This window comes from Bufo gargarizans, chromosome 5 (genome assembly GCF_014858855.1).
Source record: "Bufo gargarizans isolate SCDJY-AF-19 chromosome 5, ASM1485885v1, whole genome shotgun sequence".
Taxonomy (NCBI): domain Eukaryota; kingdom Metazoa; phylum Chordata; class Amphibia; order Anura; family Bufonidae; genus Bufo; species Bufo gargarizans.
The window spans coordinates 246,030,053-246,052,893 of record NC_058084.1 but is presented as its reverse complement, the minus strand read 5'-3'; positions in this window follow the sequence as shown (position 1 = coordinate 246,052,893).

Genomic DNA, 22,841 nt, shown 5'->3' with positions numbered 1-22,841 from the left:
TGACACTAGGCCACACATCAAGCTGAGGGGTCTGGCCGGGTGTCATAAAACTCAGTTGCGTTGCTAGGGCTGCTGTCACCCAGTGCAGTAGAAAATGGTGTCATCCCCCCCTGCCATAGGGGGCATCCGTTAGCTCAGCAGAACCCCCCTACCAGTCAGAGCCTGGTCTCGGGAGGGGCACTTCCAGATTATTTTCTGTCCGCCGCCACAAAACAATGGTGCTTATAGAACAGACTACACAGTGTAGCAGTATACTGTATATTGTGGGGCACAGTGTATGCTATATGTGTATAACAAACATATTTCATATGAAAACTTACAATTGCTTGGCTTGGCCCTTGGGGATCTCGGACACCACTTCAACACTTTGGCCGGGGGCTCTGTGGAGCTGATGTTGTGTTTTATCCTAATGAGAGAGATTTCATAATAAGGATTTGGAGAAGGGGCAGAGGGATGGAGAGCAGGGAGAGGCTGGTGCTGCTAGGGGGTCATACCATGGGGTAGTAATAAAGCCAACCATAATGCCCCCCAGTAGAAATAATTCTTCTTATAATGTGACAGTGCGAAAAATACCCCCTTGTAATGCCCCCAGTTGAGCTAATGTCCCCAAAATGCCCCTATATACAGGGAGTGCAGAATTATTAGGCAAATGAGTATTTTGACCACATCATCCTCTTTATGCATGTTGTCTTACTCCAAGCTGTATAGGCTCGAAAGCCTACTACCAATTAAGCATATTAGGTGATGTGCATCTCTGTAATGAGAAGGGGTGTGGTCTAATGACATCAACACCCTGTATCAGGTGTGCATATCTATTAGGCAACTTCCTTTCCTTTGGCAAAATGGGTCAAAAGAAGGACTTGACAGGTTCAGAAAAGTCAAAAATAGTGAGATATCTTGCAGAGGGATGCAGCACTCTTAAAATTGCAAAGCTTCTGAAGCGTGATCATCGAACAATCAAGCGTTTCATTCAAAATAGTCAACAGGGTCGCAAGAAGCGTGTGGAAAAACCAAGGCACAAAATAACTGCCCATGAACTGAGAAAAGTCAAGCATGCAGCTGCCAAGATGCCACTTGCCACCAGTTTGGCCATATTTCAGAGCTGCAACATCACTGGAGTGCCCAAAAGCACAAGGTGTGCAATACTCAGAGACATGGCCAAGGTAAGAAAGGCTGAAAGACGACCACCACTGAACAAGAAACACAAGCTGAAACGTCAAGACTGGGCCAAGAAATATCTCAAGACTGATTTTTCTAAGGTTTTATGGACTGATGAAATGAGAGTGAGTCTTGATGGGCCAGATGGATGGGCCCGTGGCTGGATTGGTAAAGGGCAGAGAGCTCCAGTCCGACTCAGACGCCAGCAAGGTGGAGGTGGAGTACTGGTTTGGACTGGTATCATCAAAGATGAGCTTGTGGGGCCTTTTCGGGTTGAGGATGGAGTCAAGCTCAACTCCCAGTCCTACTGCCAGTTTCTGGAAGACACCTTCTTCAAGCAGTGGTACAGGAAGAAGTCTGCATTCTTCAAGAAAAACATGATTTTCATGCAGGACAATGCTCCATCACACGCGTCCAAGTACTCCACAGCGTGGCTGGTAAGAAAGGGTATTAAAGAAGAAAATCTAATGACATGGCCTCCTTGTTCACCTGATCTGAACCCCATTGAGAACCTGTGGTCCATCATCAAATGTGAGATTTACAAGGAGGGAAAACAGTACACCTCTGTGAACAGTGTCTGGGAGGCTGTGGTTGCTGCTGCACGCAATGTTGATGGTGAACAGATCAAAACACTGACAGAATCCATGGATGGCAGGCTTTTGAGTGTCCTTGCAAAGAAAGGTGGCTATATTGGTCACTGATTTGTTTTTGGTTTGTTTTTAAATGTCAGAAATGTATATTTGTGAATGTTGAGATGTTATATTGGTTTCACTGGTAAAAATAAATAATTGAAATGGGTATATATTTGTTTTTTGTTAAGTTGCCTAATAATTATGCACAGTAATAGTCACCTGCACACACAGATATCCCCCTAAAATAGCTAAAACTAAAAACAAACTAAAAACTACTTCCAAAAATATTCAGCTTTGATGTTAATGAGTTTTTTGGGTTCATTGAGAACATGGTTGTTGTTCAATAATAAAATTAATCCTCAAAAATACAACTTGCCTAATAATTCTGCACTCCCTGTAGTGCCCCCAGTAGATGCCTTCATAGTGCTCCTCTCCCCCCTCCCTCCTAGTGCCCCCCATAATGTACCAGTATAAAATGCCCCATATATAGTGCTCCAGTAGATTCCCTCAGTGTCCGGCCTCTGATAGGCTGCCGGCCTAGTGTCCCCCATAATGCCCCCCAATAATGTGCCAGTAAGTGTCCCCATAGATGCCCCCCATCATGTGCTAGTATTAAGTGCCTCTCTCCTTCCCCCCCACATATCCCAGTATCATAGTGCCATCTCCCCCCCATGTGCCAGTATCAAGTGCCTCTCTCCTTCCCAACCCCCCGTGCCAGTATCATAGTGCCAAACCCCCCATGTGCCAGTATCAAGTGCCTCTCCCCCTCATGTCCCAGTATCATAGTGCCATCTCCCCCCCCCCAAAAAAAGTGCCAGTATCAAGTGCCTCCTTCCCACTCCCCATGTGTCAGTATCATAGTGCCAAACCCCCCCATGTCCCAGTATCATAGTGCCATCTCCCCCCCCAAAAAAAAATAAAGTGCCAGTATCAAGTGCCTCTTTCCTCCCCCCATATCCCAGTATCAAGTGCCTCTCTCCCCCCCCATGTGCCAGTATCATAGTGCCACCCCCCATGTGCCAGTATCAAGTGCCTCCCACTCCCCCATGGCAGTAACAGTCAGGTATTAAAAAAAAATACACTTATACTCACCTTCATGTCAGCCTCTTCCTGTGTCCCGCCCTGTATGTCCATATATGGAGTCAGTGCTTGTGTATTTCAGAAAAGTTTCTGTTGGGATTCGAACCCACAACCTTCTGTATCAAAGGCAAAGCACTTACTCACACAGCCATAAGTGCATTGCCACTGACTGAAAAAATATGAGACTTCTACTGTTATAGCTGGCTAAGTGTACATCTATACACATGACAGCTGCTCCAACACACCCAGCACTGCTATATCTCTATATGACAGCTTGGAGCACAGGAATGAGAGGTGAGTTTTCTTTGTAACAGGGGTTAAGATGGGTGAACAACCAGTAATTATGTTGGCCAAAATGCGTATAACGCGAGGGTCATGGAAAAGGCAGCATAACATAAAGTCAGCCATATGTGCCAGAGTCCCAACAGACAAGACTTCGCTGTCATCAGGAGGATGACTCTCAATCTCCTCATCCTCTACCTCCTCTTTGGCTCATCCTCTTCCTACTCTTTGGCCCATCCATGCTGAACAGATGGAATAAACCTGCTGTGGGTACTACCCTCTGTAGCAGAGGCAATTGTCTCCTGAAACTCCTTCTCCTCATCTTCATCCAATTTGCGCTGAGAAGATGAACTGAGGGTGGTCTGGCTATCACCCTGTGTACTGTCTTCCCCCATTTCCACCTCTTCCACATGCAAAGCGTCCGCCTTCATTGTGAGCAGCGAGCGTTTCAGTAGACACAGAAGTGGGATGGTTACGCTGATAATAGCGGCATCACCGCTCACAATTTGTGCTGATTCCTCAAAGTTGAGTAAAACCTCACAGAGGTCAGATATCCATGCCCACTCATTGCTTGTGAAGAGCGGAAGCTGACTGGAAAGGCAACGACCATGTTGCAGCTGGTATTCCACTACTGCCCTGTGCTGCTCACAAAGCCTGGCCAACATGTGGAACGTGGAGTTCCAGCATGTGGTCATGTCGCACAACAGTCGGTGAGCTGGCAATTGTAAGCGCTGCTGCAGCGTTGCCAGACCGGCGGCAGCTGTAGATGATTTTCAGAAATAGGCACACAAATGGCGCACCTTCACAGGTAGCTCAGGCAAATTGGGGTAGGTTTTGCGAAACCACTGAACCACTAAGTTGAACACGTGAGCTAGGCATGGTATGCATGTAAGCTTGCCAAGCTCCAAAGCCGCCACTAAGTTGCGGCCATTATCAGACAACAATGCCTGGTTGTAGGTTGAGTGGCGATTGCCACAGCTCAGTCTGGTCTCTTACACCCTGCCACAGCTCTGCGGCAGTGCGCTGTTTGTCACCTAAACATATTAGTTTCAGCACGGCCTGTTTCCGCTTCCCCACTGCAGTGCTACACTGCTTCCAGCTACTGACTGATGTCTGACTGGTTCTGCAAGATGAGAATTCAGAGATGGAAGTGGAGGAGGCGGAGGAGGAGAAGGGGGGGTGGAGCCACTAATGTAGGTGGTGGCGGAAATCATGATGGAAGTAGGGCCCGCATCCTTGGCATCAGTAGTCCTGTGCCATCCCAGGGTACCACTCGCTCCGGACCTCCACAATGTTCACCCAGTGTGCTGTTAGGTAAATGTAGAATCCCTGGCCAAAGGCACTTGTCGATGTGTCAGTCGTTAAGTGGACCTTCCCAATAACTGTGTTGGTCAGGGCATGGGTGATGTTACAGGACACATGCTGGTGTAAGGCTGGGACGGCACACTGGGAAAAATAGTGGCAGCTGGGGACTGAGTTTCGAGGGACCGCCGCCGTCATCAGGCTGCGGAAAGCCTCAGTGTCAACAAGCATAAATAGCAGCATTTCCAGGGCCAGCAATTTGGAAAGCTGAGCATTTAGTGCTATGGCCTGTGGGTGGATGGCTGCGTATTTGTGCTTTCCTTCTAAAGCCTGTGGTATGGACATCTGTACACTGCACTGATACACAGAAGTGGATGTTCTAGCTGATGGTGCTTGCAAAGGTCCAGTTGCAGGGCGGGAGGCATCCAGGCCTGCATCTTGGACAGGTGATCAACCAGCACGTAACACAGGGGAAGAGGAGGCAGTGGTGTGACCCACAGACCCTTATTGTGGACTCAGGCATTCGGCCAACCTATTAGGGTGCTTTGATGTGATGTGGTGGATCACGCTGGTGGTGAGGTTGCTAGTGTTCATGCCCCTGCTCATTTTGGTACAGCACAGGTTGCAAATGACAATTCTTTTATCGCCCGCACTTTCATAAAGCGCCCGCACTTTCATAAAAAAAAAACACCAGACTGTTGAACACCTAACCCTTGGCAAGGGAGATTTCTGCAAGCGGGTGCTCCTGGGAACAGTTGCGAGCCAGTTTAGTGTGGCCCACCTTCTCCCTTTTGCCACCCCACTGCCTCTTCCAGCCTGTTGCGGTGCTGAGGATCCCTCCCTCTCTGTACTGCTGTCCTCTCTCGGCTTGCCACCTTCCTGCGTTGGGTCAGTGATTTCATCATCCACCACCTCCTCTTCCACTTCCTCACTCTGGTCATCCTCCTGACTTGTTGACCTAACAGCAACCTCACTTATTGACATTAACTGTGTCTCAGCCTCATCATCAACCTCTTGAGACACTAATTGCCATTGACTTATTGGCAACTGTGTCTCATCATTATCATCCACCTTGTGAAACATTAATTGCTGTTCCCCACCATCATCTTCTTGTAACTCTGGATGCTTAAGAGTTTGGGCATCAGTGTGCATGATCTCCTCGTGTCCCTCTTCAAGCGTGCTTGGCGAGAGTCCCAAATCAAGGAATGGCGATGAAAAGAGCTCTCAGAAAATCCAAGTGTGGGATCACTTGTTTGGCAAGACTCTCCATGGTGGTAGTAGGAGGATCAGGGCGAGGATTCTGTTGACCACACTCTTGGCTAATGAGACCGGACTTTGTGGAAGACAGGGTGGTGCTTAACCGACTGGAAGCATTATCTGCTTCAATCCACCCGACCACCTGGTCGTACTGGTCTGACTTCGAGAGTGGTGTCCTGTGCCACGCTGCAAACGGGGACATGAAGCTAGGTATCATGGATGAGTGTGTTTCTTGTGCTCTGGCAGCAGGCACAGTTTCTCTGCACCAAGGGCCACGGCCTCTGCGTGCACTAACAGCAGCACGGCCACTTCCCTGTCCCTTACTTCTCACCTTCTGCATATTAAATGGTATATATGCTTGCAAGTATGTCACACGTACACTAGCGCAGGTTTTGTAAGTGTATGTGCAAATAAATTAAACTGAATGTCACTGATATTTAGGATGTGCAAACGTTATACAAGAGATGTAGAGCAGGTAATGTCGCTGCCACCAGCAGCGAAAAAAATAGACTGAATGTCACTGATATTTATGGCGCGCAAACGTTATACAGATGTAGCGGAGGTAATGTTGCTGTGACAAACGGTTAATAATTTTTTTTAGGGAATGTCATAGCTATTTGGGATGTGCAAACATTATACAGGAGATGTAGCGTAGGTAATGTAACTGTCCGCAGCGGACACCATCTATGGAAAAAGTACACTGGATGTCACAGATATTTTTAGTATGCGCACACGTTAAACAGGAGATGTAGCGCAGGTAATGTCACTGTCCGCAGAGGAAACGGTTTTTGGGAAAAGTACATTGGATGTCAAATATTTTTAGGCTCTGCACACGTTACACAGGAGATGTAGCGCAGATAATGTCGCTGTCTGCTGCGGCCAAAAAATTGCAAGCTATTTAGAACAGGTTGCGCAAAAAATATATATTGCTGCTAGATACAAATATAGTCCTTAAAGGACTTTTGGGTCTCTAACTCCAACCCTCCCTAACAAAAAAATAAAATTAGATTCCCTACACTATCTGTCCCTTCTACAGCACAGTTCTCCCTGACTAAGGCTACTTTCACACAGCCGTTTCTGCGTCCACCTGTGAGATCCGTTTCAAGGCTCTCACAAGCGGCCCCAAACGGATGAGTTTAGCCCCAATGCATTCTGAATGGATGCGGATCCATTCAGAATGCATCAGTTTGGTTCCGTTTCGCCTCCATTACACTCTGGAGGCGGACACCAAAACGCTGCTTGCAGCGTTTTGGTGTCCGCCTGGTGGTGCGGAGCCAAACGGATCCGTCCTGACTTGCAATGTAAGTCAATGGGGATGGATCCATTTACATTGACACAAATATGGTGCAATTGTAAACTGATCCGTCCTCCATTGACTTTCAATGTAAGTCAGGACGGATCCGTTTGACTTACACTTAGATTTTTTTTTTAAACTAAGTTATGCAGACAGATCCGGACTGAACGGATACCAGTGTTTGCATTTATAGGTGCGGATCCATCTGTACAGATACCAGACGGATTCACACCAAACGTAGGTGTGAAAGTAGCCTAAGACTGGCCAAACTACGTGTCATTGGGTGCTTTATAACAGTTTTTTTCTCCTTCTCAGATTGTACTTACACGGCACTCCACCAACAACAGGCGTATCAAAGGTATCCTCCGCAGCTTGTTTAATTCTTTGTGGCGAAGGTCCACGTTCACAGGCCAGCACACAGGGCTCAACTACGGACTTAATTACAGCACACACCAGATCAGTCTGCTAGTGTTCCCAACTTCTTTTGATTCAGAAATTTCTGTGGATCCCACCATAGTGAAGCTCTGATAACTATTTAAAAGGTTTATTCAGTACATATTTACAAACATGCACTTTAAAATCGCATTAAAAAATCCCAGCGTCTTTTTTCTTTGCCCGACCCAGGTTTCGCTCCTTGAGCTTCGTCAGGGGCACACATCATCTCTCCCTCCCCCTTCTCTTTTATTTGGTAGGTTAGCGTTAATCAAGCACCTGATGTGCTGCTCAAAACGCCTCCTCTTTTTTTCTTTCACTTAGGCCTCATGCACACGACCGTTGTGTGCATCTGTGGCCGCTGTGCCGTTTTCCGTTTTTTCTTTCAATGGGTCCGTGGAAAAATTGAAAAAAAATGCACCGTTTTGCATCGTATCCTGTCCGTCCCAAATTTTTTTTTGACGGACAACGGTTCACGGACCCATTCAAGTGAATGGGTCAGTGAAAAAACACGGATGCACACAAGATTGGCATCCGTGTCCGTGATCCGTGGTCGTAGGTTACTTTCATACAGACGGATCCGAAAACTCAGATCCGACAGTATATTCTAATACAGAGGCGTTCCCATAGTGATGGGGACGCTTCTAGTTAGAATATACTGAGAACTGTGTACATGACTGCCCCCTGCTGCCTGGCAGCACCCGATCTCTTACAGGGGGCTGTGATCTGTACAATTAACCCCTCAGGTGCCGCACCTGAAGGGGTTAATTGTGCGTATCATAGCCCCCTGTAAGAGATCCGGGGCTGCCAGGCAGCAGGGGGCAGACCCCCCTCCCTCCCCAGTTTCAATTTCATTGGTGGCACAGTGTGCGGCCCCCTCCCTCCCTCTATTGTATTTATATCACTGGTGGCCAGTGCGCCCCCCCCCTGGCCCCCCCTCTCTCCCTCTACTGTATTTAACTCATTGGTGGCACAGTGTGCGGCCCCCCTCCCTCCCCCTATTGTCTGTAACTTATTGGTGGCACAGTGTCCGCCCCCCCTCCCTCCCCCTATTGTATGTAACTTATTGGTGGCACAGTGTGCGCCCCCCCCACCAAATCATTGTTGGCAGCAGAGAAGCATCATACTTACCTGCTGGCTGCTGCGCTGTCTGTTACCGGCCGGGAGCTCCTCCTACTGGTAAGTGACAGATCATTAAGCAATGCGCCGCACAGACCTGTCACTTACCAGTAGGAGGAGCTCCCGGCCGGTCACAGACATCGCAGCAGCCAGCAGGTAAGTATGATACTTCTAATATTGCTAAGTAACCATGGCAACCAGGACTGCAGTAGCTTCCTGGTTGCCATGGTTACCGATCGGAGCCCCAGCGATTAAACTGGGACTCCGATCGGAACTCTCCGCTGCCACCAATGATCGAGGGGAGGCCGCACACTGTGCCACCAATGAGTTAAATACAGTAGAGGGAGGGGGGGCCGGGGGGGGCCGCACTGGCCACCAGTGATATAAATACAATAGATGGAGGGAGGGGGGGCCGCCGCACACTGTGCCACTAATGATAATACAATAGAGGGAGGGAGGGAGGGGGGCCGCACTGGCCACCAATGATATTCAAACTGGGGAGGGAGGGGGGTCTGCCCCCTGCTGCCTGGCAGCCCCTGATCTCTTACAGGGGGATATTATACGCACAATTAACCCCTTCAGGTGCGGCACCTGAGGGGTTAATTGTGCGTATCATAGCCCCTTGTAAGAGATCGGGTGCTAACAGGCAGCAGGGGGCAGTCATGTGCACAGTTTGTAGTATATTCTAACTAGAAGCGTCCCCATCACTATGGGAACGCCTCTGTGTTAGAATATACTGTCGGATATGAGTTTTTTACGATGTAACTCAAATCCGATGGTATATTCTAACATGGAGGTATTCCCATGGTGATGGGGACACTTCAAGTTAAAATATACCATCGGATTGGAGAAAACTCAGATACGATGGTATAAAAGGGACTCCTGACTTTACATTGAAAGTCAATGGGGACGGATCCGTTTGCAATTGCACCATATTGTGTCAACGTCAAACGGATCCGTCCCCATTGACTTGCATTGTAATTCAGGATGGATCCGTTTGGCTCCGCACGGGCAGGCGGACACCAAAACAACTTTTTTTTCATGTCCGTGGATCCTCCAAAAATCAAGGACGACCCACGGACGAAAAAACGGTCACGGATCACGGACCAACGGAACCCCGTTTTGCGGACCGTGAAAAAATACTGTTGTGTGCATGAGGCCTTAACCCTACACTTGTATCTCTTAATTCTCAATGGAAAAGACCGCAGATCTCTAAGTTCTAGTTCACATGGGGATAGTTGTTCTACCAACTTCTCTGACTAATTTAAAACGGCTTGCAGATCAAAATCTACATTCAGGTCCCCCGGTTGTAGCGTACTCACGTCATATAGCCACCTACTTTCTTTTTTGTTAATTTTCTCTAAAAAACTTCCTCCCCTCCAATGGTTTTGTACTAATTATACCCCCATAAATTTTAGTCCCTCTGGGTTCTTTTGGTGATATTTTTTTTATAGTGCGCTGAGACACCATGATTTTCAAGCCCCTTCTTGATATTCCTTATATGCTCCTGCACCCGGACCTTGAGGGTGTCTGATGGTACGTCCTACATACTGGAGGCCACATGGGCACTCCAGCTGATTATTTTTTCCCTTCCCATTTCACCAGGCAATCATCTATATACCTTTTCCAAATTTTTAATGTCCCACTTTTTTCACATTTATTCACCTTGGGGTCAATGTAATGTTTTTCCCACATGGTCATAAAAATATTTGCAAAACTGGGGGCGAATTTCGCCCCCATCGCCGTTCCGACCCTCTGTAGGTAATACTGGCGCTCAAACCAAAAATAATTATGATCTAGGCAGAATTCTACACAACGTACAATAAAGTCTGCTTGTATTTTTGTCATGTCAGGGTCATCATACAGGGTATCTCTTATTGCTTGTAGTCCTTTGTTTTTTGGTATAATTGTATACAGGGAGGATACGTCGATGGTAGCCATCCACATGTTCTCCCCAACCACCTGTAGTTCTTTTATCATTTTCACCACACAACCACTATCCTTCAAAAGGATGGTGCTAGTGTTTTTTTTTCTGTAAAATATTATCTATGTACTCCGTGATCCTGCTGGTCAGGGAAATAATCCCTGACACTATAGGTCTACCTGGGGGATTTATAAGGCTTTTGTGGATCTTCGGTAGTACATAGATAATTGGGGTCGTAGGCTCTTTTATATTCAGATATTCTATTTCCTTTTTATTGAGTATACCTTTCTCTCCTCCATACTTGACTAATTCTTGTAATTTATTCCTGTATTCTGGGAGAGGGTCTTTTTTCAACATAGCGTAGGTTTTTGTGTCTTTCAGCTGCCTCAATACCTCTGCTTCATAATCCTCGACATTCATTACTACTATTCCCCCCCCCCCCTTTATCCGCAGGCTTTATTATTATATTCTGATTATCTTGTAACATTTTTAGTGCATCTTTCTTTTTTAGTCAAATTACCTCCTTTATTTTTTGGTTTTATTTTTTCCAGTTCATTCAGAATGCTTCTCTTGAAAGCATCTAAGCACTAGTGTTGAGCGTGAATATTCGAATTGCAATTTTTTTTTCTCGAATATCGTAACTTCGAGATTTCGCAAATATTTAGAATATAGTTCTATATATTTGCGAAATCGAATATTCTTTTTTTTTTTTTTTTTTAATTGTTATATTTTTTCTTTCCCACTTCCCTAAAGTTGTTCTTACCTGTCCTTTGGATTCATGTCTGCTCCAGTCAGTGCCCGTTGCCGCTTGAGAATTATGTTGAAATCGCAATTCGATTAATTCAAGTTATAATAATCGAATTGTGATTTCAAGTTTTTACGTATATTCTTAATATTGCTCTAACTTCGTCTTTTAGAATATTACGAATATTCTAAAAGATGAAGTTAGAGCAATATTACGAAATTTTGTAAAATACACATATAGAGTGTAATTTAGCTAATATAGTGCTATAAATAAGATTATACCACTATATTAGCTAAATCGATCGATTCTACATTTTTTCGAATATTCGCTATATTGCAAGAAGCAAGGTGGAATCGATCTTGTTATTCAAATTCCTGATTTCTACCCGAAAAGCGGGAACGTTATGAATGATCGCATGAGGAATCGATCTTATGAGTGACGTAATCATGTCACGTGACATGTGCCCTGGTTTTGGTTTTGCATTGCTTCCAGTGGAGTTTTCTGTCTTAAAATCGGCGATCGAAAATGGGCAAAATTTGATTTCAAAAGGATGAAGAAGAAATTATTCTCACTGTAAGTAATATTGTATTACAGCACTGTATTTTATTTCATATTGCATGCATGTCAGAACAATATTTAGCATTAGCAACACTCGACCTACAGCTTACTAAGGCTACTTTCACATTTGCGTTCGGGGCTCCGCTTGTGAGTTCCGTTTAAAGGCTCTCGCAACCGGCCCCGAACACATCCGTCCTGCCCTAATGCATTCTGAGTGGATGCGGATCCGCTCAGAATACATCAGTCTGGCAGCGTTTGGGCTCCGCTCCGCTCAGCAGGCGGACACCTGAACGCTGCTTGCAGAGGCAAACGGATCCGTCCAGACTTCCAATGGAAGTCAATGGGGGCGGATCCGTTTGAATTTGACACAATATGGCTCAATTTTCAAACGGATACGTCCCCCATTGACTTTCAATGTAAAGTCTGGACGGATCCATCTGCGGCTACTTTCACACTTAGAATTTTTTTCACAATATAATGCAGACAGATCCGTTCTGAACGGATCCATCGTCTGCATTAGATGAGCGGATCCATCTCAGACGGATCCGCTCTGAACGCAAATGTGAAAGTAGCCTTAGGCTACTTTCACACTTGCGTTCGGAGCAGATCCGCTCCTAAAATGCAGACGACGGGATCCGTTCAGAATGGACCGTCTGCATTATATTTCAGAAAAAAAAATCTAAGTCTAATTGTTAGTCAGACAGATCCGTCCTGACTTTACATTGAAAGTCAATGGGGGACGGATCCGTTTGAAATTGAGCCATATTGTGTCAACATCAAATGTATCCGTCCCCACTGCACAGACGGATCCGCTCCTATAATGCAGACGATGGGATCTGTTCAGAATGGATCCGTCTGCATTATATTTCAGAAAAATTAGTGTGAAAGTTAGTCAAACGGATCCGTCCAGACCTTACATTGAAAGACAATGGGGGACGGATCCGTTTGTAATTGCACCATATTGTGTCAACATCAAATGTTTCCGTCCCCATTGACTTATTATTTATATGAAGATTGAGTGTTGCTAAATATTCGTGTATGCAAATTTTTGTTTTGTTTTTCCGTTCACATAGCTATATGAGGCCTTTTTTTTTCTGCCGGACAAGATGCATTTTTTAATGCCACCATTTAATTTACCATGTTTTGTATTAGAAAAAAAATTTTTATATGTAAAATTGGGAAAGGGTGGTGATTCAAACACTAATATAGTGGTGTTTATTAAACTTTATTTAACTTTTTTTTTTTTTTACAGCAATTAGCCCCCATAGGGGTCTCGTACATGGGATCTTTTGATCCCGTCTCCTAGTCACGATAATAGAGATCTATTACGGTGAATAGGATTCTTACACACTCCATTCTGCGCTGTGCCTCGTGCATAGCTCAGTATGGAGAAAGCCATGGCAGGCCTGAATAGCTTCAGCAGCGTCCATGCTGCCATGGCAACCGATCGGAGCCCCGCAATTTCACTGCAGGGGCACCGATTGGAAGGAAGATGGAGGCGCATCACGTCACAGGTGCCGCACTGAGCCTTGATCGCAGTACCTGAGGGGTTGAATGGCAGGGGCGGCGCGATCGCTGCTTCCTGTTAGTGCAGCCGGATGTCGGCTGTATCATATAGCCGGCAAATCGTTTGTATGGAGCGGCTCACTGCAGAGGCCCACTCCATACATCCCCTGTCACGCAATGACATACCTTTACGTGATAATGTGTGAAGGGGTTAAAGGTGTAACTACTTTTTGATTTTTTTTTTGTGGATATTTCTTTGAATATTTGTATAATCAAAAAATTGATGATATGCTTTCATCTTTATCCTTCAGCGCTTTCTGGAGCGGGGATACCCATGGACCAGCAAAAGGGTTGAAAAACTGGCCATTGTGCAGTCTGTCTGGGCCGAATTGAAATTAAAAAGCGGGATATGGCACGACCACAAGGCCATTCAAAAAAAGTTTTGTGACCTGAAGCGCCTACACAAAAAAATGGTCGATGAGTACAGTCAGCGATTATGCCCAGGTACAATGCTTACATGATTTTTGTATTTCTCTCTACAACACTCAGTAATGTATATATTCAGTTATGCTGCTAATCCGTACAGATGTAGTATGGTTAACACACAACCTCTTAACTCAAATTTCTTAACTTATAACGTAATCTTGAAACACAAGGTATTTTAAAAATATCTTAACACATTTAATTGCATTAAGTTTACATAACAAGTCTCATAAAGCATGTGTGTTACCTCTACTACATCCGTGTTTCATCCCTTTTCAAATGATTACTTAATACCCGGTGTGACGTGTACAAAATCTTCCGGTTACATCATAAATCTCTACCTCGCTGAGATTGTATATATATTGTTATGCACACAGCGCGGTACCGATGTATGATGTCACCGGATGATTTCATACATTTCACACGTTTATATATACATAACCTGCAAACATCATTCAGCATTCCGGTCAACGTCCCCGACCATTACATACATCCCCCACTTAATTTGCATGGGATTCAAGATTATATATATATATATATATATATATATATATATATACACACAGTTGCAAGAAAAAGTATATGAACCCTTTGGTATGATATGGATTCCTGCACAAATTGGTCATAAAATGTGATCTGATCTTCATCTAAGTCAAAACAATAGACAATCACAGTCTGCTTAACCACTTCAACCCCGCTAGCTAAAACCCCCTTCATGACCAGGCCACTTTTTACACTTCTGCACTACACTACTTTCACCGTTTATCGCTCGGTCATGCAACTTACCACCCAAATGAATTTTACCTCCTTTTCTTCTCACTAATAGAGCTTTCATTTGGTGGTATTTTATTGCTGCTGACATTTTTTGTTATTAATCAAAATGTAACGATTTTTTTGCACTTTCAGCTGTAAAATTTTGCAAAAAAAACGACATCCATATATAAATTTTTCGCCAAATTTATTGTTCTACATGTCTTTGATTAAAAAAAAATGTTTGGGCAAAAAAAAAATGGTTTGGGTGAAAGTTATAGCGTTTACACACTATGGTCCAAAAATGTGAATTTCTGCTTTTTGAAACAGCTCTGACTTTCTGAGCACCTGTCATGATTCCTGAGGTTCTACAATGCCCAAACAGTAGAAAAACCCCACAAATGACCCCATTTCGGAAAGTAAACACCCTAAGGTATTCGCTGATGGGCATAGTGAGTTCATAGAACTTTTTATTTTTTGTCACAAGTTAGTGGAAAATGATGATTTTTTTTTTCCTTACAAAGTCTCATATTCCACTAACTTGCAACAAAAAATTAAAAATTCTAGGAACTCGCCATGCCCCTCACGGAATACCTTGGGGTGTCTTCTTTCCATAATGGGGTCACTTGTGGCGTAGTTATACTGCCCTGGCAATTTAGGGGCCCATATGTGTGAGAAGTAGTTTGCAATCAAAATCTGTAAAAAATGAACGGTGAAATCCGACAGGTGCACTTTGGAATGTGGGTCCCTTTGCCCACCTAGGCTGCAAAAAAGTGTCACACATCTGGTATCGCCGTACTCCAATTTTTTTATACAAAGTTGGCATTTGACCAAGATATTTTTCTCACCCAGCATGGGTATATGTAAAATGACACCCCAAAACACATTCCCCAACTTCTCCTGAGTACGGCGATATCAGATGTGTGACACTTTTTTGCAGCCAAGGTGGGCAAAGGGGCACATATTCCAAAGAGCACCTTTTGAATTTCGCAGGCCATTTTTTACACATTTTGATTGCAAAGTACTTCTCACACATTTGGGCCCCTAAATTGCCAGGGCAGTATAACTACCCCACAAGTGACCCCATTTTGGAAAGAAGACAACCCAAGGTATTTCGTGAGGGGCATGGCGAGTTCCTAGAATTTTTTATTTTTTGTCACAAGTTAGCGGAAAATGATGATTTTTTTATTTATTATTTTTTTTCCTTACAAAGTCTCATATTCCACTAACTTGCAACAAAAAATAAAAAAATCTAGGAACTCGCCATGCCCCTCACGGAAAACCTTGGGGTGTCTTCTTTCCAAAATGGGGTCACTTGTGGCGTAGTTATACTGCCCTGGCAATTTAGGGGCCCATATGTGTGAGAAGTAGTTTGCAATCTAAATCTGTAAAAAACGACCGGTGAAATCCGAAAGGTGCACTTTGGAATGTGGGTCCCTTTGCCCACCTAGGCTGCAAAAAAGTGTCACACATCTGGTATCGCCGTACTCAGGAGAAGTTGGGGAATGTGTTTTGGGGTGTCATTTTACATATACCCATGATGGGTGAGAGAAATATTTCGGCAAATGACAACTTTTCCCATTTTTTTTATACAAAGTTGGCATTTGACCAAGATATTTATCTCACCCAGCATGGGTATATGTAAAATTACACCCCAAAACACATTCCCCAACTTCTCCTGAGTACGGCGATATCAGATGTGTGACACTTTTTTGCAGCCTAGATGCGCAAAGCGGCCCAAATTCCTTTTAGGAGGGCATTTTTAGACATTTGGATCCCAGACTTCTTCTCACGCTTTAGGGCCCCTAAAAAGCCAGGGCAGTATAAATACCCCACATGTGACCCCATTTTGGAAAGAAAACACCCCAAGGTATTCAATGAGGGGCATGGCGAGTTCATAGAAATTTTTTTTTTGTTGCATAAGTTAGCGGAAATTGATTTTTTTTTGTTTTTTCTCACAAAGTCTCACTTTCCGCTAACTTGGGACAAAAATTTCAATCTTTCATGGACTCAATATGCCCCTCACGGAATACCTTGGGGTGTCTTATTTCCGAAATGGGGTCACATGTGGGGTTGTTATACTGCCCTGGCTTTTTAGGGGCCCTAAAGCCTGAGAAGAAGTCTGGAATATAAAAGTCTAAAAAATGTTACGCATTTGGATTCCGTGAGGGGTATGGTGAGTTCATGTGAGATTTTATTTTTTGGACACAAGTTAGTGGAATATGAGACTTTGTAAGAAAAAACAAACAAAAAAAAATATTTCCGCTAACTTGGGCCAAAAAAATGTCTGAATGGAGCCTTACAGGGGGGTGATCAGGGAGTGTATATGGGGTGATCACCTCATATACACTGCCTGATCACCCCTCTGTCATTGATCACCCCTCTGAAAGGCTCCATTCAGACATCCATATGATTTTTACGGATCCACGGATCGGATCTGCAAAACACATACGGATGTCTGAATGGAGCCTTACAGGTGGGTGATCAATGACAAGGGGGTGATCAATGACAGGGGGTGATCAGGGAGTGTATATGAGGTGATCACCCCTTGGCATTGATCACCCCCCTGTAAGGCTCCATTCAGACGTCCGTATGTGTTTTGCGGATCCGATCCATGTATCCGTGGATCCGTAAAAATCATACGGACGTCTGAATGGAGCCTTACAGGGGGGTGATCAATGACAGGGGGGTGATCAATGACAGGGAAGTGATCAGGAAGTCTATATGCGTGATCACCCCCTTGTCATTGATCACCCCCCTGTAAGGCTCCATTCAGACATCCATATGCATTTTGCGGATCCGATCCATGTATCAGTGGATCCGTAAAAATCATACAGACGTCTGAATGGAGCCTTACAGGGGGGTGATCAATGACAGGGGGGTGATCAATGACAGGGAAGTGATCAGGAAGTCTATATGCGTGATCACCCCCTTGTCATTGATCACCCCCCTGTAAGGCTCCATTCAGACGTCCGTATGCGTTTTGCGGATCCGATCCATGTATCAGTGGATCCGTAAAAATCATACGGACGTCTGAACGGAGCCTTACAGGGGGGTGATCAATGACAGGGGGGTGATCGGGAAGTCTATATGGGTGATCACCCCCTTGTCATTGATCACCCCCCTGTAAGGCTCCATTCAGACGTCCATATGCGTTTTGCGGATCCGATCCATGTATCAGTGGATCCGTAAAAATCATACGGACGTCTGAACGGAGCCTGACAGGGGGGTGATCAATGACAGGGGGGTGATCAGGGAGTCTGTATGGGGTGATCAGTGGTTCATAAAGGGTTAATAAGTGACGGGGGGGGGGGTGTAGTGTAGTGTAGTGTTTTGTGTTACTTTACTGAGCTGCCTTTGTCGTCTGGTGGTCGATCCAAACAAAAGGGACCACCAGAGGACCAGGTAGCAGGTATATTAGACGCTGTTATCAAAACAGCGTCTAATTTACCTGTTAGGGGTTAAAAAAAAAACATCTCCAGCCTGCCAGCGAGCGATCGCCGCTGGCAGGCTGGAGATCCACTCTCTTACTTTCCGTTCCTGTGAGCGCGCGCGCCTGCGTGCGCGCGTTCACAGGAAATCTCGGCTCTCGCGGGAGGACGCGTATATGCGTCCACCCAGAAGAGCAGGACCGCCGGCAGGACGCAATCCTGCGTACGGCGGTCCGGAGAAGGTTAAACTAATAACACACAAATAATTAAATGTTACCATGTTTTTATTGAACATGCCATGAGATTTGCAAAAAAATGACCTGTATTATCCAATACAAGCGTGCCAGCCTTTCACTTAAATCCTAACTGCCAATTGACGGGAGCTGTGGAGTTCCCAGTTAAAGGGGCGTTCACCGTGAAAGTCACTGTGTATTAGGACTAGTCACCATCAAAGTCACTGTTAAAGGGGCGGTCACCGTCAAAGTGACACTTAAAGGGGAGACTTTAAGCCTCCTTCTAATTATAAAGTTACCGTGACAACTAAATCAACAGATCTTTAAAATGCGGCTTAGCAGACAGTATAACGCTGGCAGCCACAAAAAATGATATACCCAACATAACACCATCCAATAACCCCTTATCTAATTTCCGAACTGTTGTTTGCTTTACCTAAGCATCCAATACCCAGTCACAATACCCTATAGGGCACCTTCCTAACAAATCCCATGTTACCTCATCCTACCTTGTAACTTTTATTTTATTTTTGCTTTAAAAAAAAAAGGTAAATCCACTATTGGTATAATTCATAATCCCATGCAGATTCCACCATATAGGAATTTCTTGATCTTTACCTTGGTTATGGTTTATGAGTTGTTTATGTAATTTCTTAACATTGTGTCCTTATTACAGGTCAACCCGTTCCCTCGATCCGCCACCACAAAAAAAAAAAAAAAAAAAGGTGAACGAGGAGCAGGGAGAAAATGTGGAGGCGCCCATGGAGGAGGAGAGGGAAAATGTTGAGGCGGCCATAGAGGAGGAGGGGGAAAATGTAAAGGCCACTTCCCCCCAAGATGTTGCCGAGACAGAGGCCACTGAGGAGGAGCCCGGATCTTCCCAGCCACCTTATTCCACTCCCCCAGCTCCAGAAGAGGTGGTCTACATCCCCCACCGGGAGGGTAAATATGTGCACACATTACTATAATTTGATATACATAACATATTCACAAGTTTTCCAAGATCCCCACAACACCCTGCATCTCCGGCGCTGTAATGCACTTGTGTAATGAATCTGACAAATAGCAGCCCTTAGTAAACATGGCTGCCTGTTTAGCTGAGTTTCATTTGCACCCCGGTTCACAAACTATTATGCCTGGGAGCAGGGTGTTTCTTGGTCCGTATCCGTAATAGATTGTCCCTCTGCATCAAGTCACGTTTTGCTGAGGCCTACGCTTAATGGCCGGTCGTTAAGTGGTTAAAAGTGGTAACAATGAGGGGACAACAGAAACTAGTGTTATATTAAAATAAAATAAAAATGCACTATTTGTCTTATAAGTAACCCTAATTTTAATTATACATTTTTTTTTCCAGTTGTAAACATGGCTATAAGAGAATTGGAGGCTACCAAACAAGAATTTATAAAAAATGTATCGGAGCTAAAAAAAATTCAACACCGCTTTAATCGGAAGCAAATGGAGGAACTAAACCTCCACCAGCTCCGAAAACTAGACAAAATAGTATCTGAGCTGAAAAAGTTGCCATAGAGGCTTGCTTTATATTTGTTTTAATAAATACGTTTTTTACAGTTTGATAACGTGTGTAGTTTTTTATTTTTATGTAATGTTTACATTACGGTGTAATTTTAGACATTTGTTGTAAGGCCCCTTTATTCCAGGGCCAGGAGGACAGACAGCAGAACAGACAGCATTAGGTACACGGTAAGGCTACTTTCACACTAGCGTTCGGGGCTCCGACCATAAGCGGCGCCATGTCTATTACCCTGTTTCCATGTAACAGCGGCTGCTGTATGTAATGATAATGAATTATTACTTTGGCACAGACTAAATTATCCGTACTGTAACCCCATTGGTTACAATAAAACAAAACACAACAAATTTTATAGAACAATAAAGTTTTATAAAACAATTTTTAAATAAAAAAAAATATTAAGAATATAAATAACAGAAGCCCCCCCAAAAAATGAAAAATAAAAAATTAAGGCCATTTTTTAATTTCTTGGAGTTTTTGGAGCAGTCCAGCCATTGCCTTTTTGTTGGCCTCCTCTGCTAGGGTAGGCTCATCCCTCACCCTTTTCAGCAGCTGCGCCCTCAACTTTTTCAGTCGGTCGCAGTGCTCCCGCTGCACTTTTTTCACCTCTTTCAATAAGTTGTTTATTGCTGTAAAAGTAAAAGGAAATATACATTTTAAATTTACTTTAAAAGACAATCATTGTTTGGTGTATAAAGCAGATAAAGCCCTGTCTGACCCAGGAAGAAGTACATCAGAGACAAATAGACAAATCGCCAGGACCGGATGGCATACACCCCCGTATCCTAAGGGAATTAAGTAATGTCATAGCCAGACCCTTATTTCTGATATTTGCGGACTCTATACTGACAGGGAATGTCCAACAGGATTGGCGCATAGCAAATGTGGTGCCAATATTCAAAAAGGGTCCAAAAACAGAGCCTGGTAACTATAGGCCGGTAAGTTTAACATCTGTTGTGGGTAAACTGTTTGAAGGTTTTCTGAGAGATGCTATCTTAGAGCATCTCAACGGAAATAAGCAAATAACCCCATATCAGCATGGCTTCATGAGGGATCGGTCATGCCAAACTAATTCAATCGGTTTCTATGAGGAGGTAAGTTCTAGACTTGACAGAGACAAATCAATGGATGTCGTATATCTGGACTTCTCCAAAGCATTTGACACTGCACCACATAAAAGGTTATTATATAAAATGAGAATGCTCGGACTGGGAGAAAACATCTGTATGTGGGTAAGTAACTGGCTGAGTGATAGAAAACAGAGGGTGGGTATTAATGGTACACACTCAGAGTGGGTCACCGTCACTAGTGGGGTACCTCAGGGGTCAGTATTGGGCCTTATTCTCTTCAATATATTTATTAATGATCTTGTAGAAGGTTTGCATAGTAAAGTATCAATTTTCGCTGATGACACTAAACTGTGTAAAGTAATTTACACTGAAGAGGACAGTATACTGTATATACTACAGAGGACAGTATACTGTATATATACTACAGAGGACAGTATACTACTAAAGAGCGATCTGGATAGATTGGAGGCTTGGGCAGATAAGTGGCAGATGAGGTTTAACACTGACAAATGTAAAGTTATGCACATGGGAAGGAATAATGCAAGTCACCCGTACATACTAAATGGTAAAGCACTCGGTAACACTGACATGGAAAAGGACCTAGGAATTTTGGTAAACAGCAAACTAAGCTGCAAAAACCAGTGTCAGGCAGCTGCTGCCAAGGCCAATAAGATTATTGGCTGCATCAAAAGGGGCATAGATGCCCGTGATAAGAACATAGTCCTACCACTTTACAAATCACTAGTCAGACCACACATGGAGTACTGTGTACAGTTCTGGGCTCCTGTGAACAAGGCAGACATAGCAGAGCTGGAGAGGGTTCAGAGGAGGGTAACAAAAGCAATACCTGGAATGGGGCAACTACAGTACCCTGAAAGATTATCAAAATTAGGGTTATTCACTTTAGAAAAAAGACGACTGAGGGGAGATCTAATAACTATGTATAAATATATCAGGGGTCAGTACAGATATCTCTCCCATCATCTATTTATCCCCAGGACTGTGACGAGGGGACAACCTCTGCGTCTGGAGGAAAGAAGGTTTGTACACAAACATAGAAAAGGATTCTTTACGGTAAGAGCAGTGAGACTATGGAACTCTCTGCCTGAGGAGGTGGTGATGGTGAGTTCACTAAAGGAATTTGAGGGGCCTGGATGTATTTCTGGAGTGTAATAATATTACATGCTATAGCTACTAGAGAGGGGTCATTGATCCAGGGAGTTATCTGATTGCCTGATTGGAGTCGGGAAGGAATTTTTTATTCCCCTAAAGTGAGGAAAATTGGCTTCTACCTGCAGGATGACAGGCTGAACTGGATGGACAGATGTCTTTTTTCAGCCTTTTATACTATGTTAATCTATTATATATTGGTTTAGTTAGGATTAATAATAGTTCTTTAGACTTTAGGGTTATTGACTTAGTAGTTAAGTTAATGCTTTTGATGTAGATTAATTCTTTTATAGTGTTCATATTTTATATTACTGTTGTGTGTTGTATGTTCTTTGTTGGCAGTTTCATAGTTTTTACACCATTTTTTAGATAAATATTAATATTGTTTTGTGCACTTTATTTTTTAGTCTAAGAAAATTTTTATATTTTGGATGCTCGTTACATCCAATATTAAACAGTATGCCTCATTCAGATACTTTACGGAAATCAGTACACCAGTAACATCAGCTAGCTGTAAAAAAAACTTCACGTGGAATTAATTAGGGTCAGTGTTTTTGGACTGAGTGCCCAGACAGATATAGTGGCACAGGTCACTCCTGTACTCCATCAAGCCTTTTTTAATAAAGTTTGGATTAAAAATGCTGTTCTTTTCAAGTGTGGACAGGAGATGTGAAAACTGAACCTGCAGAGAAATGAGCATGGTCTCTGAAAGACCCTAAAGATTGGTGATATACTAATATTTTTGTTACACTGCTTGGAGTGAACGCAAAATGTGGGACTTTAGGTTATGCAATATCTGAAGTCTGAATAACAATTAGAGGTTGAACTTGTTTATAATTGTTTTCTTGAATAAAATCTGCCTGTGGTGAAGACTAAACTGACAC